This window comes from Quercus lobata, chromosome 1 (assembly GCF_001633185.2).
Source record: "Quercus lobata isolate SW786 chromosome 1, ValleyOak3.0 Primary Assembly, whole genome shotgun sequence".
NCBI classification, from domain to species: Eukaryota; Viridiplantae; Streptophyta; class Magnoliopsida; order Fagales; family Fagaceae; genus Quercus; species Quercus lobata.
This window is the reverse complement of record NC_044904.1, coordinates 5018216-5034723: the sequence shown is the minus strand read 5'-3', so window position 1 is coordinate 5034723 and position 16508 is coordinate 5018216. Positions and strand designations below refer to the sequence as shown.

At 42.8% G+C, this 16508-nt stretch overlaps 1 pseudogene; it reads right to left on the bottom strand.

The window, feature by feature from the left end:
* Positions 1-1523, bottom strand: LOC115975669 (annotated as a pseudogene).
* Between the last annotated feature and the right edge of the window lie 14985 nt (positions 1524-16508).

Here is a 16508-nt window from a genome sequence, read left to right as displayed (position 1 = left end):
TGGAAGAATGTGATCCAATTAATTATAGAAAAAGAATTACAAGAGAAATTATTATTCATACGTGCACGCATGGAACTCGTGTCCAATTAAAGAAATCACAAATTTATACTATTATTAGCTCATTACAATAAAATTATAAATATTTTTGCATAAGAACATGCCATAGCGTCAATGTCCATCGACGTCAGCCTTTGTTTTTATTCTCACTTGTCTCAACCGGGTCGCCTTGATTGACACCGAACAAAAGTACATAATAATAAACCAAATCCGACGACAGTATCTGATTACTCCAACAGCAATTATTGCTTTTTAACAAATTATAATCTGCAAAACAAAACACTACAAATCATGATTATAAGTTAACGATGAGAGAAAGTAAAAGTAAAAGTAAAAGGAAGAAAAAAAGAAAAGGTCAAAAGTTAGAAATAAAAAAAATAAAAATAAAAGGCTTCCATGTAAATATACTTACGTAAACCTCTGGCCAGTATACTTTAACTAGTAACCAGTGGGAGGTGGTGGAGATTTGTAGTAGTAGGGATGTGGTGGTGGTGGGGATGGTGGTGGAGGCGACTTGTAAACGTAAGGAGGAGGAGGTGATGGGGAAGGTGGTGGAGGTGACTTATAAACGTAAGGAGGAGGAGGTGAAGGAGATGGAGGAGGTGGTGACTTGTAAACGTATGGAGGAGGTGGTGATGGAGATGGGGGTGGGGGAGATTTGTAGACATAAGGAGGTGGGGGTGATGGAGATGGGGGGTGGTGGGGACTTGTAAACATAAGGAGGAGGTGGTGAGGGTGACGGGGTGGTGGTGACTTGTAGATGTAAGGAGGAGGAGGTGAAGGAGATGGGGGAGGTGGTGACTTGTAGACATAAGGAGGAGGAGGTGAGGGTGATGGTGGTGGTGGTGACTTGTAAACATATGGAGGAGGTGGGGACGGTGATGGGGGAGGTGGGGACTTGTAGACGTAAGGAGGAGGTGGAGATGGAGATGGAGGGGGTGGGGACTTGTAAACGTAAGGTGGAGGAGGTGATGGTGAAGGTGGTGGTGGTGATTTATAGTAGTAAGGAGGTGGTGATTTGTGATGTGGAGGTGGTGGTGGTGGTGATTTATAGTAGTAAGGAGGTGATGATTCGTGGTGTGGAGGTGGTGGTGGTGATTTATAGTAGTAAGGAGGTGGTGATTCGTGGTGTGGAGGTGGTGGTGGTGATTTATAGTAGTAAGGAGGTGATGATTCGTGGTGTGGAGGTGGTGGTGGTGATTTATAATAGTAAGGAGGTGGTGATTCGTGGTGTGGAGGTGGTGGTGGTGATTTGTAAATGTAAGGAGGTGGTGGAGGAGATGTATAAACGTAAGGTGGTGGAGGTGGAGAAGCATAAATGTAAGGCTTGTGATCATCGGCAGCTACATTGGTAGCTAATAAGATTAGTGCCAATGCATAGACAAGGTGAGGCCAAAGATTGGCCATTTTTTGAGCAACACAGGAGAAGTCCCAAAGCTTTGGTGACTTCTATGGCTTAGAATAGATTTAGACTAGTTTGTGAGTGAACACTGAGGCAAGGCTGATACTTTATATAGCCATCCCTTCAATAAGTAAATCATTTTTTTAATAATATTTGATGCTTCCAGCCTAACTAATTATGAATTAGTCCATTAATATAATATAATTTGAAAGTTCTGTACCTCTTTTTGTAATTAAAATTAGAGGCAATGGGATCCCAGTAAACTCTAAATACATCATGTACTTATGCTCTGAAATAGTCCAGATGAACAATAAGATAATATATATATATATATATATGTGTGTGTGTGTGTGTGTGTGTACACTAGTAAATTACTATGTGATCTAGTTTTGGAAGAAACTTTCTACTGTTGTTAAAGTCTTTGGTTGGTATTTTAATGAAAATTACACTGAAGATTGGAACCATTTAAACTAATTAAATAGTAAAGAGTCATGTGTTGCAGAAAGAGTCATGTATGATTTTTTCAGACCAAGCAAAAAATTCATCATTGATCAATTGCCTGGTCCATGTTATTATAAGTAGCACGCGTAGCCCATATGTACATGACGTCTGCTATACATCATTGATCAATTTCTTGACAGCTTTTTTTAATACGGTAAATTAATATTAAAACCAACAAGAAATTTTAAGGTCATGTTTAGTGTGCTATTTTAAACATATATTTTTAGTTTTTAAACAATATTATATGTTTCTAAAAAAATTGAAAACTATTGTTTAAACAAATGTACCAAACGGACTCTAAATTTTTGAAACTAATTAATGATTTGTATCATTGTAATTTGTAAATGTGTGTTGGCCAATTTCTTTTTTCTTTCTTTTTTTCTTTTTTTTTCTTTTTTTTTTTGAATGGATTTATAATTGGCCAATTTCTTGACTACTTTAGTTTTTGAAATAATGGTTTCTATCTTTGTCAGGACCTAATTATCTGCTTCGATCTTCTTCTTTTTTTTCTTTTTTTTCTTTTATTGAAAATCTTATTTATCTAACCCCACTGCAAGGTTGTCAAGTTGATGGCCTAACAGCTCCTACTCATAATGCACTGGGGTCTACGTACAAATCACACTTCCGACAAAGGTTACCATTGACAATGTGGTTTTTATAATTAATTAATATAAGGCCCAGTTCATATTAAAACAAATTTATGGGGACTAAAACCGCGTGGTTATGTGTGAAAACCTTGAAATCCATGTCAATTTAGTTATACATTATTCTGCATATTACGTGTTTTGAGTTTATTGCCAATTGCATCTCATTTTCATGTGGAAAATTCCAAGTCATGGTGAAGTTCAGTCTATAGTTTTGATTTGCCGCCTAAGCTGACTCCAGCACATAGGACATTTTGTTGGCTTGCTCAGAATAGATTGCATTATCTATATCTCAAATGAAATGGTCAATTGTGTGATATACAAGGCATTTTCTGGACATTTGGTTAAGCCAAATTGGGAAAATTTATTAGCCAGTTTTTACCTCTTAGATATGAGATCAAAGTTGTGTAATCGATACATAAGTGTGTTGGAAAGAAAATACTTAAGTACTTCCGGAGAGTTAGCGAAATAGTGCTTCTTTCTTTCACATTCACGATGAATCTCACTATGAATTTAATGAGTAGACTTCACTATGAATATGAAAGGAAATAACACTATTTACCATGTGCCAAGAGTACCTAAGAATTACTCGAGTTGGTAGAGTTTGGTGTTAATTCTACAGAATTTATGGATTGAAGGGTGTTTTGAAATTAAATGCTTGAAAGAGTTATACATTCTCATCTATTCCGCTATTCATGCAACTTTGGGAAAGGATTCCTAAATCCTAATGCACACATGCTTCAATAATTTCTAATGAACTTTGAGCGCGCGCACACACACACACAAAAAAAGTAAATAAATAAATAAAAAAGGATTTCTGATGGCTTGAATATGACTTATTTTATAAATGAGAGTCAAAACTCAAAAAGGGCATGGATGAAGATATATTGTAACTTTTATTTTCAAAGTTTTCATCCTTTACATTTCTTTTTCATTCTTTATCCACATACATTGTATACGTTTTATTAATATATTCTCCAAATAATTGTTAGGTAATTGCTTTATTTTGTCCATATTTCCAACCATGGAACTTTGATTTTTTGCCTTCTTGATTTCTTAGGTTACACACCTGTGGGATATGAAACCATTAACTCAACTTTTTTTTTCTTCTATGAAGAGGAAATTTACTTAATTATATAGGGTTTTGCTAACGAGTGCCCTTAGGGCACTCCTTAATAATCCACTTTAGGAAAGTTTTAATACCACTTTTATGGGAAATGAAAAAAACTGTCAAAATATTAATTACTTTTTTTTCATTTCCCATAAAAACTTTCTTTATATGGATTATTAACCAATGCCCTAAGGGCGCTCGTTAGCATTTCTCAATTATATAAAGGCAAAAAGTCAGTAAAAATCATTGGATAGCTAACACCCTAGGAATTCGCATTTGAGTTAAAAACTTATTGTTAAAGTTTGATTTTAAGTAATTGTACATGGATCATTGAAACTTTGAAACCATGAAGATTAGCTAGTCAATCGGTAATTATTTACTTAATTATATAAAGGCAAAAAGTCAGTAAAAATCATTGGATATATAGCTAACACCCTAGGAATTAGCATTTGAGTTAAAAACCTACTGTTAAAGTTTGATTTTAAGTAATTGTACATGGATCATTGAAAGTTTGAAACCGTGATGATTAGCTAGTCAATCGGTAATTATTTACTTAATTATATAAAGGCAAAAAGTCAGTAAAAATCATTGGATAGCTAACACCCTAGGAATTAGCATTTGAGTTAAAAACTTATTGTCAAAGTTTGATTTTAAGTAATTGTACATGGATCATTGAAATTTTGAAACCATGAAGATTAGCTAGTCAATTGGTAATTATTTACTTAATTATATAAAGGCAAAAAGCCAGTAAAAATCATTGGATATAACACCCTAGGAATTAGCATTTGAGTTAAAAACTTATTGTTAAATTTTGATTTTAAGTAATTGTACATGGATCATTGAAATTTTGAAACCATGAAGATTAGCTAGTCAATCGGTAATTATATCCTGTCAATTTTGAATATGATGTAAAAGGATTTGTGAAAATGAAATTCCATTTATTCCATCTCCGTTTGGTGGGGCGTTTTCTAAATGAGAACTAGCGTTTTTATCAAAAACACTGGAAGCTATGCGTTTGGCATTACATTTTTTGAAAAATTACGTTTTTGAAAACTCTGAAAATTCACGTTTGCAAAACACAATGGCAGATAGCTTTTTAAAAAACCAGGTAAAAAACGCAACTATCATAATCTGTTGAAGCTTGAAATTCCTAAAATAACCTCACAAATACTGAAGTCTTGCCTGCTACCTTCTATCATCTATCACCTCTAGGCTTTTTTTCATTAATTGAATATTCTGGGCATGCAAAAATCACTTTGGTATGGGATCAGGTTGTAGGTGACGCAAAGAAGATGAGTCTAGAGAAACTTGGATGCAATTGAATGAATTTTTTTTTTGAAATTACTAAGGTTAGATGCGGACCATGTGATTGGCAGTAGAGGATTTTTGTCCAGCAATCCAGCAAGTGAAGGAGAAGCTTGAGGCAGTAGGAGATAGACATTGGGAAAGATAAAAATTAGGTGTCCTTGTGTAATTTTTTATTATTATAAAACAAAAATAAATTAAACTATTAAATGGAACCATATTATTATTATTATTATTATTATTATTATTATTATTGTTACTTTCTTTATTAAATTTTGTATGGGACGTCTTCTTATAATTAAATTATTAAATAAAAAAATATATATTATTATTCATATTATTATCATTACAGCATAGCCTGTCATGTCCTTTTTTGTAATTTTTTCAAAACAACAATTTTAGAACAATATGTTTTACCAAACGCCCAAATATAACTGTGGGGATCGTTCGATTGATGGGCCCCTAGGGTTCAGAATGGGGTTAGGACTGTTGGGCCAGCGGCCCATCAGAGATCGTATATCCGTCCGGGATACCCTGGTCCTCGGCATAACTCGTCCGAGGACGATCGTTTCCGAGGACGATCAAGACGTGGGCTCATTACGATCAGAGCTCCGAATTCGGTCATCTCAAAGGGTAGAGTAGCCGACTAAAAGTGAAAGAGATAAGGCAAACAAATATCTGAAGCTACAGCTACCTCCGCATTAATGACCTCTCAACCAACTCTCTGACCGCATTAATGTGGAGGTGATACCTGAACAGTGGGAAGGCAGCCTTACAGCTGCCCATAGGAAGTTCCAGGAGGTGCCAGATGGGACAGAAAGAAATCCTCCGAACCCAACCTACACGTGTGCGGCAAGGATGAAGCGCAAAGGGAAGTATATAAACTAAAAGAAGAACCTAAAACAGGGGATCGGATCGGAAAAGAAAGGAAAAAAAAAGAAGGACGAAGAAACGGAGATAAACAAGAGAGAAGAAAGTAAGAAAGGAAAGTGGTAGAATTCACAGAAGAAAAATATTTGTGAGACCGACCTTGTACCTGAAATAGGTTTAAGGGAAATCTTGGAGGGAAGTACTATAGTTAACCTAGTTCTTTACACCCACGCTCTAAAAAATTGTATTATCTGGGCCTTTTACGTGTGAACCCAATACTATTAGGTTCGTCACCAAATCGTGTCCTTACAATTGGCGCCGTCTGTGGGAAGAGCTTGTGTTAGCTTGTATAACCTCTAATACAACGTTTTCGATGGAAGGAGTGGAACCGCCTCACCCCGCAGCAGGGCTGCATCAGGGTGATGTTAGCCCGCATCAGGCGGAGTCAAGGGGCTCTCAGCGCGGTGGTCCTCGAAAGATTCCCGAGCGGAGGGAAGTCCAGGAGGGGAGCATGCATACCACTCATACCACGAGAACCCGTACACGCGGGAAGAGTCACGTGTCCCATGCGAAGTATGATGGGGACCTACAACGTGAGATTGCGGATTTGAAGAGAGAGTTACGCCATGTACGACGGGAGCGTTCACCACTTCGCTCCGAACCATCATCCGGGGAGTCGGATGGGGCTAGCTACAGGCGGAGGTCGAGGACCCCGCAGAGTGAGACTTTCTCCTACGAGGAGGAGCGTCATCATAGGCGGAGGCGTAAAAGTCCTACAAGCAGGGGCTTGGGAAATGATGCGATGAACAAAGCACTGAGCCAGATTTCCAGATCACCCTTTACAAAAGGCATTGATGATGCTACTCATCCTCGGCGGTTTAATCAACCTACGTTCTCTCTGTATGATGGCCACTTGGATCCGGTGGAACATGTAAGTTATTACAGCCAGAAGATGGCTATTCATTCCAGGGATGATGCTCTGATGTGCAAAATTTTTCCGTCGAGTTTGGGTCCGACGGCGATGAGATGGTTCAATGGTTTAAGGGCCAATTCTATTGGATCCTTCAAAGCACTGACCCAAGCTTTTGGCGCTCGCTTTATTACGTGCAGCAGAACTCCCTTGCCTCTGGGCTCTTTGTTGACCTTGTTCATGCGAGAGGGCGAAACTCTCAAGGGCTATTCGGATAGGTACTGGGAAATGTTTAATGAGATAGGGGGGAAGAATGACGCTGTGGCTATAACCACCTTCAAGGCAGGTCTCCTAGCTGACCACGACTTGAGGAAATCCTTGACGGGCAAACCTGTCACCAGTGTGCGCCAGTTGATGGATAGAATAGAGAAGTACAAAAGAATAGAGGAGGATCAACTTCAGGGGAAGGGAAAGGCAAAAGCGATACCACAGGAGAGAAGGGATTTCAGGTCGGATCGTTATAATAATAGCCGACCAAGGAGGGATTTCGCTGTGCAGCCGACCTCGGCGGACGCCCAGGTTGTTAATGCGGTGTTTCGTGAGCCTGTCCAGCAGGTGTTGGAAAAGATAAAGGATGAGCCATTCTTCAAATGGCCGAACAGGATGGCGGGAGAGCCTACAAAACGCAACCCGAGTTTGTATTGCCATTACCATCAAGACCATGGACACACGACAGACAACTGTAGGAATTTATGGGACCATTTGGAGCAATTGGTCCGAGAAGGGAAATTGAAGCAACTCTTACACCATTCCAGCGGAATGGGAAGCTAGGCAGGTTCTGAGGTGCGGGGGGATGCTTCATCAAGGCTCCCCCGGGGGACGATCAATGTCATCTTCGCGGCCCCGGGAAGGACTGGTTCCTGCCCCACGAGATTGTTGTCGGTGTCCCGATTCCCCGCCGAGGATCGCTCTCAAGCATCGAAGAGGACCAAGAGGCGTGTCCCTTTGATTTTGGGTTTTTCAGACGAGGATTTGATTGGAACTATACAGCCCCACGAGGATGCCTTGGTGGTCACGCTGAGGATTAGTGGTTACGATGTCCGAAGAGTGATGGTTGATCAGGGGAGCGCAGCGGATGTAATGTATCCGGATCTGTACAAGGGGCTAGGTTTGACACAGGAGGATTTGACAACCTATACTTCCCCTCTAGTCAGTTTTGAAGGAAGGTTGGTCATTCCTATGGGACTAATCAGGTTGCCCGTGCAGTCAGGCACGGAGGTGGTGGAGGTGGTGGAGGTGGATTTTATTGTTATAGATGTTTATTCTCCATATACGGCCATCCTGGGTAAACCTTGGCTTCACACACTTAAAGCGGTTTCGTCCACCCTGCATCAGAAAGTGAAGTACCCATCCGGAGACCAAGTCCTGGAGATAGTGGGGAACCAATCGGTCGCTCGGTGATGCCAAGTAGCGGCCATTCGGCATCGGCCAGAGGCAGAAACCTCGGCTACTGCCGATAATGATTCATAGCAATTAAAGCCCCCAGCGTCGGGTATAGACGTGCTAACCAATGGGGTAGAGTGTGAAGATCTGGAAAAAGTGATCGTCACAAATGATCCAGAAAAATTTTTTCGGGTAGGGGCTAAGCTGCCCCTGCAAGAGAAAGCGAGTTTGCTGGAGTTCCTCCGGGCCAATGTGGACGTTTTTGCATGGGACCCGTATGAAGCCCCAGGAGTAGACCCAAGTTTCATTTGTCACCGGCTCAATGTGAACCCTGCCATTCCCCCTAGGAGACAGATCCCTCGGCGACCGTCAAAGGAGCATGCCGAAGCGGTCAGAAGTGAAGTCATTAAGCTGAAACAGGCTGGGGCTATCAACGAAGTCTTTTACCCCCAATGGTTGGCCAATACGGTGGTGGTGAAGAAGAAGACGGGGAAATGGCGAGTGTGCGTGGATTTCACGGATCTTAATAAGGCATGCCCCAAGGACCCGTTTCCTATGCCGAAGATTGACCAGCTGGTGGATGCAACTGTGGGCCACCCTAGGATGAGTTTCTTGGATGCCTTTCAGGGGTATCATCAGATTCCGTTAGCCACCGATGATCAAGAAAAGACCGCTTTCGTGACCCCGGTTGGGAACTACCATTACAAGGTGATGCCCTTCGGTCTCAAGAACGCTGGGTCAACCTATCAACGCATGATGACTAAAATGTTTGAGCCACAGCTGGGCAGAAGCATTGAAGTTTACATTGATGACATGGTGGTGAAAAGCAAGGTAGTGACTGAACATGTGAAGGACCTCACTAATATCTTCGGGATATTGAGAGAGCATAGGTTGCGCCTAAACGCCTCGAAGTGTTCCTTTGGTGTAGGCTCCGGGAAATTCTTGGGGTACATGGTGACCCATAGGGGAATTGAGGTGAACCCAGATCAGATTAGGGCCATTAACGATTTACAAGCGCCTCGAAATCCAAAGGAGGTGCAGAGGTTGACGGGGATGACTGCCGCTTTGAACCGGTTTATCTCCAGGTCGGCTGAGAGGTGTCGTCCTTTTTTCCGTCTGTTACATAAATGGAAGGGATTCGAATGGACCGAGGAGTGCGCCGAGGCGTTCCAGCGGCTGAAGGACTATTTATCTAAACCACCTATCATGTCTAGCCCTGAAGTGGATGAGGTGTTGTATGCCTATCTGGCGGTAGCTCCTCACGCCGTCAGTTTTGTCTTGATGCGAGAAGACAAGGGCGTTCAGAAGCCTGTTTATTATGTGAGTAGATCCCTCCATGAAGCCGAGGTGAGATATCTGTCGTTAGAGAAGGCCATACTGGCAGTCGTCCATGCAACACGTAAACTTCCGCATTATTTTCAAGCTCACACTGTAGTTGTCTTGACCCAATTACCCCTCAAATCCATAATTAGAAGTGCTGATTATACCGGCAGAATAGCCAAGTGGGGAACGATTCTGGGTGCTTTTGACATCAAATACATGCCTCGCACCTCTGTGAAGGGTCAAGTTCTTGCCGACCTGGTAGCTGAATTCGCTGAGTGCCCTGAGGAGATTAGTAGGAATCGAGATCACATGGATGAGAAAGCGGTTGGCACAATATCCGCGTCAGGATGGCCGGAGTGGAAGGTATACGTGGATGGGGCTGCCAACCAACGGGGAGCTGGACTGGGATTGGTTTTGATATCCCCCGAAGAGGTCATCATAGAGAAGTCATTAAGGCTAGGGTTCTCAGCTACTAACAATGAATCAGAGTACGAAACTTTGATAATGGGAATGAGCATGGTCCGTAAAATGGGTGGAAAGGCGGTGAAGATGCTCTCGGACTCAAGGCTGGTTGTCGGCCAAGTAACCGGAGAGTTAGGAGGCCAGAGACCCAAGGATGCAAGGATACCTGGACCGAGTAAGGCGAATGCGAGCTGAGTTTGAATCTTTTGACGTACTACATATTCCACGAGGGGAGAATACCCATGCTGATTCTTTGGCGACCCTCGCCACTTCCTCAGTACAAAATCTCCCTCGGGTAATTGTCGTCGAAGACTTGTGTACTCCCACCTCACCAGAAAAGGAGGTTCGCCAAATCCGTCAAGTTGGTCCATCACCAAACTGGATGGACCTTATATTAAAATTTCTCGAAAATGACACATTGCCCGAGGATAAGGTGGAAGCCGAGAAAATACGAAGAAGAGCACCTCGGTACTGGTTATCCGAGGATAAGAAGCTGTACAGACGGTCTTTCTCTGGACCATATTTGCTCGGTGTGCCTCCTGAGACAGCGGAATCAATCCTAGAAGAGTTACATGAGGGCATTTGTGGGAGCCATACCGGAGGGAGGTCTCTATCATACCGAGCACTCACGCAGGGTTATTGGTGGCCAAATATGCATAGAGAGGCGCAGGAGTATGTTAAGAAATGTGACCAGTGTCAAAGATACGCACCGAATATTCACCAGCCAGGAGGAGTCCTTAACCCTCTTTCAAGCCCTTGGCCTTTTGCGCAATGGGGACTGGACATTGTCGGCCCTTTTCCAAAAGCTATAGGAAACAAGAGGTACTTGCTCGTCGGCACGGACTACTTCACTAAATGGGTTGAAGTTGAACCCCTGGCGAACATCCGGGACGTGGATGTGAAGAAGTTTGTCTGGAAGAATATTGTTACGCGATTTGGTATTCCACGAGCTCTTGTTTCGGACAATGGGCTCCAGTTCGATAGCAATGCCTTCAAGGAATACTGTTCAGAGCTGGGAATAAGAAACAGGTATTCCACTCCAGCTTATCTGCAAGGCGGCTGAAGCTGTTAACAAGGTCATTGTCAATGGGCTCAAAAAGAGACTAGATGATGCGAAAGGAAAGTGGGTGGAAGAGCTACCGCATGTGCTTTGGACGTATCGGACAACACCCCGACGTTCGACGGGAGAAACTCCTTTCTCTATGACCTATGGGGCCGAGGCCGTTATTCCCCTAGAAACAGGATTCCCAACGTTGAGGACCAATGCATTTTCTTCTAGCAATAATGATACAATGTTGAAGCACAATCTAGATCTGATTGAAGAACGAAGGGAGAGCGCAATGGTTCGGCTAGCTTACTACCAGCACAAACTCAAGCGAAGCTACGATAGCAACGTAAGGATGAGGCCGTTAGCCATAGGAGATCTAGTGCTGAGAAAGGTCTTGGGGGCCACTAAGAATTCAAATTGGGGAAAACTGGGACCCAACTGGGAGGGACCATACCGGATTACTTCTGTAGCAGGAATAGGGGCTTACTATCTAGAAGACCTAGATGAAAAACCTGTACTCCATCCTTGGAATGTAAATAATCTCAGAAGGTATTATTACTAATAAATCAGTTTCAATTCAGATATCTTCTTTTAAATTTACGTCGAATATGCATCCTATAAATTTCGCATCCTGTCATATCATACTGAATTGTTGAACAGAAACTGAGTTATGCCAGGTCCACGGATCGCAAACTTAGTGGAAATTAACATCCTATCATACTGAATTGTTGAACAGAAACTGAGTTATGCCAGGTCCATGGATCGCAAACTTAGTGGAAATTAACATCCTATCATACTGAATTGTTAAACAGAAACTGAGTTATGCCCGGTCCACGGATCGCAAACTTAGTGGAAATTAACATCCTATCATACTGAATTGTTGAACAGAAACTGAGTTATGCCCGGTCCACGGATCGGAAACTCAGTGGAAATTAACATCCTATCAAATTGAATTGTTGAACAGAAACTAAGTTATGCTAGGTCCATGGATCGCAAACTTAGTGGAAATCAACATCCTATCATTCATACTGAATTGTTAAACAGAAACTGAGTTATGCTAGGTCCACGGATCGCAAACTTAGTGGAAATTAACATCCTATCATTCATACTGAATTGTTAAACAGAAGCTAAGTTACGCCAGGTCCTTGGATCGCAAGCTTAGTGGAAATTAACATCCTATCATTCATACTGAATTGTTAAACAGAAGCTAAGTTACGCCAGGTCCTTGGATCGCAAGCTTAGTGGAAATTAACATCCTACCATTCATAATAAATTGTTAAACAGAAATTAGATCATGCCAGGTCCTCAGACCGTAAACTCGATAAAAATTGGCCTGCTAAGTGGTTTATCGAGTTATTAAACGGTAAACAGAGCGGTGATGAGTTTTCTAAATCATAAACTTGGTGGAAATAATGCCTTATGGACCTTTATAAAGAAGTCAGAAAGAGAAAGCTTCGAATGCAAGGATGGCGTATAGTGAAAAAAGGTGATTGAGATGGACCCCTTGAAAATTACGGCAACAAAGTAAGTACGGGTGAAGATAATTTAGAGTCATCAGAATGAAAAGAAACTAAATGAGAAAGTACTCCATTACATTTCTAGTTAAAATTACAAAATAATTTCTATATTTTTCTGCTAATTGGTAATGCCCCCAGTTGATTGGACGGTGGAGTCCAATTCTTGTTGAAAATCGTGTGAGGTTGTCTCTGATTTGGAAGCAGTAATGGGTTTATTGGGAGAATTGCGAGACGGAACCTCCTCGTTAGGGGGATTAATAGCTGGGGAAGGGGTATCAGCCTGGTATGACTGAGGAGCCGAGGAGCGTATCGCTTCGGGATAATACACGTTCTCTGGCTTGCGTAGTTCAGATGAGGCTTCAACCCCAGCGCGGTTAAGAGCCTCATTCCAGGTTCTCGCGCAGAAGATGCGGCACACTTCTGGAACTTCGGCTCTTAGGGCTTTCTCAGTTTCAGCTATTCCAAGTTCGTAGCCCTTCTGCTCGGCTTGTTCTTTGAGTTTTTCAGCTTGCTCCCTTAGCTTCTGAGTCTCTTCTAGATGCTTCTTAAGAACAAGAACTTGCTCCTGAGTCTTTTTCAGCTCGGCGTTCGCTTCATGCAGAAGCTTGGTTTGTTCCTCGGCCTGCTTCTGGTAACCTTCTGATGCCAGTTCAGCACTCTTGCGAGCTTCTTCTTCGACCTGTAGTTTTTTCCTTGCGACGGTTAAATCCTGTTCGGACCTGGACAAGGTTTGTACAGCCGATGCCCTTCTTTTCCTTTCACCGTCAAGTTGGGTGGAGCAAGCGTTGAGCATCTCATCGAGCTTGAAAGTATTTTGGATGATCTATAAGAAACGAGGTGGGAATTAGCGTTCTAGTTAATGGGAAACGCGCATTAGTAAGCCACAGTCGCACAATGAAACAGTGTAAAAAAATAGTTTCTCACCATGCCCAAGTATCGTTTATTGTCAAGGATGAGTTGGTTCTTCCTCACGTTCTTTATCTCAGCCATATCCTTTGGGAGCAATAAGGCCTCCTCTATGGCCGAGGCTACGTGACACCCAATGCCGCCATTGAAGTCCCTTATAGAGGCATCGTTTCGCAGGGGCTCCCCACCGAGCATAGGAGCTGGCAGCCACGCCTGTGAGTCGGGATGTGGGGAATCAGGTTTCTCTTGACCCCGTGTAGCGGGGTGCCTAGTTTTCTGCTGCTTTACAGCTCGTTGGGCATCCTCCTCTTGAGCGGGGCGAGATCTACTTGCATCTACCGCCTCCCTACTCTTCCGTTCTTTGTGCTTTTCTTGCTCGGCAGCATTAATTGGCACTGGTTGCGGAGGTGATTGGGGAGGGTGTCGAGGAACTGTAGGATGAGACCTGGCTGGAAGAGATGAAACCAGGGATGGTATTGTCTGGGCAGGTGCAGCCTTTCCCTGTTGACCTTCCATTAGCTCCATCAAACTTTTCTGGGGTTTTCTGTGTGCCCCCATCTCGTCAGAACTTTCCTCGGGACTTGTGGGCTGATCGAGAACCTCTAAGTCGTCTGTGGATTCAGACACTGTTACAACGGTTTCCTTATTTTTTCCCTTTTTCCCTTTTCTATTGGTTCCTTTCTTTTTGAGGGAAGATAAGGGTAAAGAGGGCCCAGCCGAGATGCTGGCCACCAAAAGAGGCTTTGTGAGAGGTGTGTGTTTGGGAAGTGGAATACCCTCTGGAACGACGAACCCTTCGTAAGCAACACTGATACGGCGAAGCCGAGGGTTGCGTGCCCTAATCACGTACTTCGGCGCCTGAAAGCCGAAAGAAAGGGGGGTGTAGCCAAGGATTAAATGTGCTGCCCGTAATTGACCATCAGCCTCGTTCACGTATATTTCGGCTCCCAATAATCTGTCTAGGCTCGCTTTATTGACTAATCTGAGATTGGGCTTCGTGTAGCGTTTGTCTGCAAAACCGTTAATTTCAAAGTTAAAATTGTGAGGCCCGAAAATAATGAAAGTTAGTAAAATGTGTTCATGAGTTAAATGGTGTAGGTTTGCAATTTTGCACCCACCTGGTGTTCCTTCTACTGTCGGGCAAGGTAGACCATCGTGCCATTCCCCAGAAAAAATAAGGAAATCCTCTTTTAAATGCTTATTTGAAGTAGGGAGGCATTGAATTAGCCTTACCGCAGGATATCTCGACTTGAGATAATAATCCTGGTCAGCTAAGCGGTGAAGGCTATACACCCAATTCACATCGTGATGGGATAGGTTTAAATCCATTCTCTGATTCAAAGCGTCTATACTACCCAGAATCCTAAACATATTGGGAGCGCATTGGGTGGGGGATAACCTAAAGAAACTAAGATAACCCCTAGTGATACTGCCCATGGGGATGGTCATCCCACCTTCGATAAAGGCGATCATGGGGATAACCACTTCCCCAGTTTGCCTGGCGTCAACCCACTCCCCTTGGGCTGCATACCTCATCCCTACCGTTGGTGAGATATTGTACTTAGAGCGAAAGTTTCTAATACCGTCCTCGGAGTCAACGAGACGCCGAAAGGGATTCCGCTGTTTCCCCATTTTTCTAGAGAGGCTTAGTAGAAAAGAAACTTTTTGGTGATTGAATAACAATATCAAAAGCTTTAAAAGGACTTACAGGTTCAAAGGAAGGATCTCGGACAACGTGTAATTATTTGTGGTCGCCAGGAGAACAGAGAAGACTAGAAGAAGGCAGATTCAGTTTTATGAGCTCTGGAACTGCATAATCATCAGGGATAAGGTACAGGTTCAATTTGGGAGCACCTTTATAGTCATGCGAAGGTTGTGAGCGGTAAAATTCCCGCTCACAAAATAAGAGAAACCCCCTACCGTTAGATTTAGATCTCGCTGTTGAACGTGGGAGACAAGGGAGTTGTCAGAATTTAATGCTACCAAAACCGGGGTGCTGAAGCGTCAGGGGCATGCCCCGAAACGCGCACATATGCAGGCTTATGACGTCAAAATCCACCTTTTCTCCTGAAGAGTCGAAAAGTAGGATTTTGAGGGGCTATTGTGGGGATCGTTCGATTGATGGGCCCCTAGGGTTCAGAATGGGGTCAGGACTGTTGGGCCAGCGGCCCATCAGAGATCGTATATCCGTCCGAGGATACCCTGGTCCTCGGCATAACTCGTCCGAGGACGATCGTTTCCGAGGACGATCAAGACGTGGGCTCATTACGATCAGAGCTCCGAATTCGGTCATCTCAAAGGGTAGAGTAGCCGACTAAAAGTGAAAGAGATAAGGCAAACAAATATCTGAAGCTACAGCTACCTCCGCATTAATGACCTCTCAACCAACTCTCTGACCGCATTAATGTGGAGGTGATACCTGAACAGTGGGAAGGCAGCCTTACAGCTACCCATAGGAAGTTCCAGGAGGTGCCAGATGGGACAGAAAGAAATCCTCCGAACCCAACCTACACGTGTGCGGCAAGGATGAAGCGCAAAGGGAAGTATATAAACTAAAAGAAGAACCTGAAACAGGGGATCGGATCGGAAAAGAAAGGAAAAAAAAAGAAGGACGAAGAAACGGAGAAAAACAAGAGAGAAGAAAGTAAGAAAGGAAAGTGGTAGGATTCACAGAAGAAAAATATTTGTGAGACCGACCTTGTACCTGAAACAGGTTTAAGGGAAATCTTGGAGGGAAGTACTATAGTTCTCCTAGTTCTTTACACCCACGTTCTAAAAAATTGTATTGTCTGGGCCTTTTACGTGTGAACCCAATACTATTAGGTTCGTCACCAAATCGTGTCCTTACAATAACTTTAAAAACTGAGTTTTCAAAATACTCTTTTTAAAAATACTATTTTTTTAAAATGTACTTTTTAAAACAGCCTATCCAAACATGCACCATATTAAACAGAGAAAACGCATAACATTGGCACCAACTAAAGTCGGAGAACAAAGACAAGTAATAAA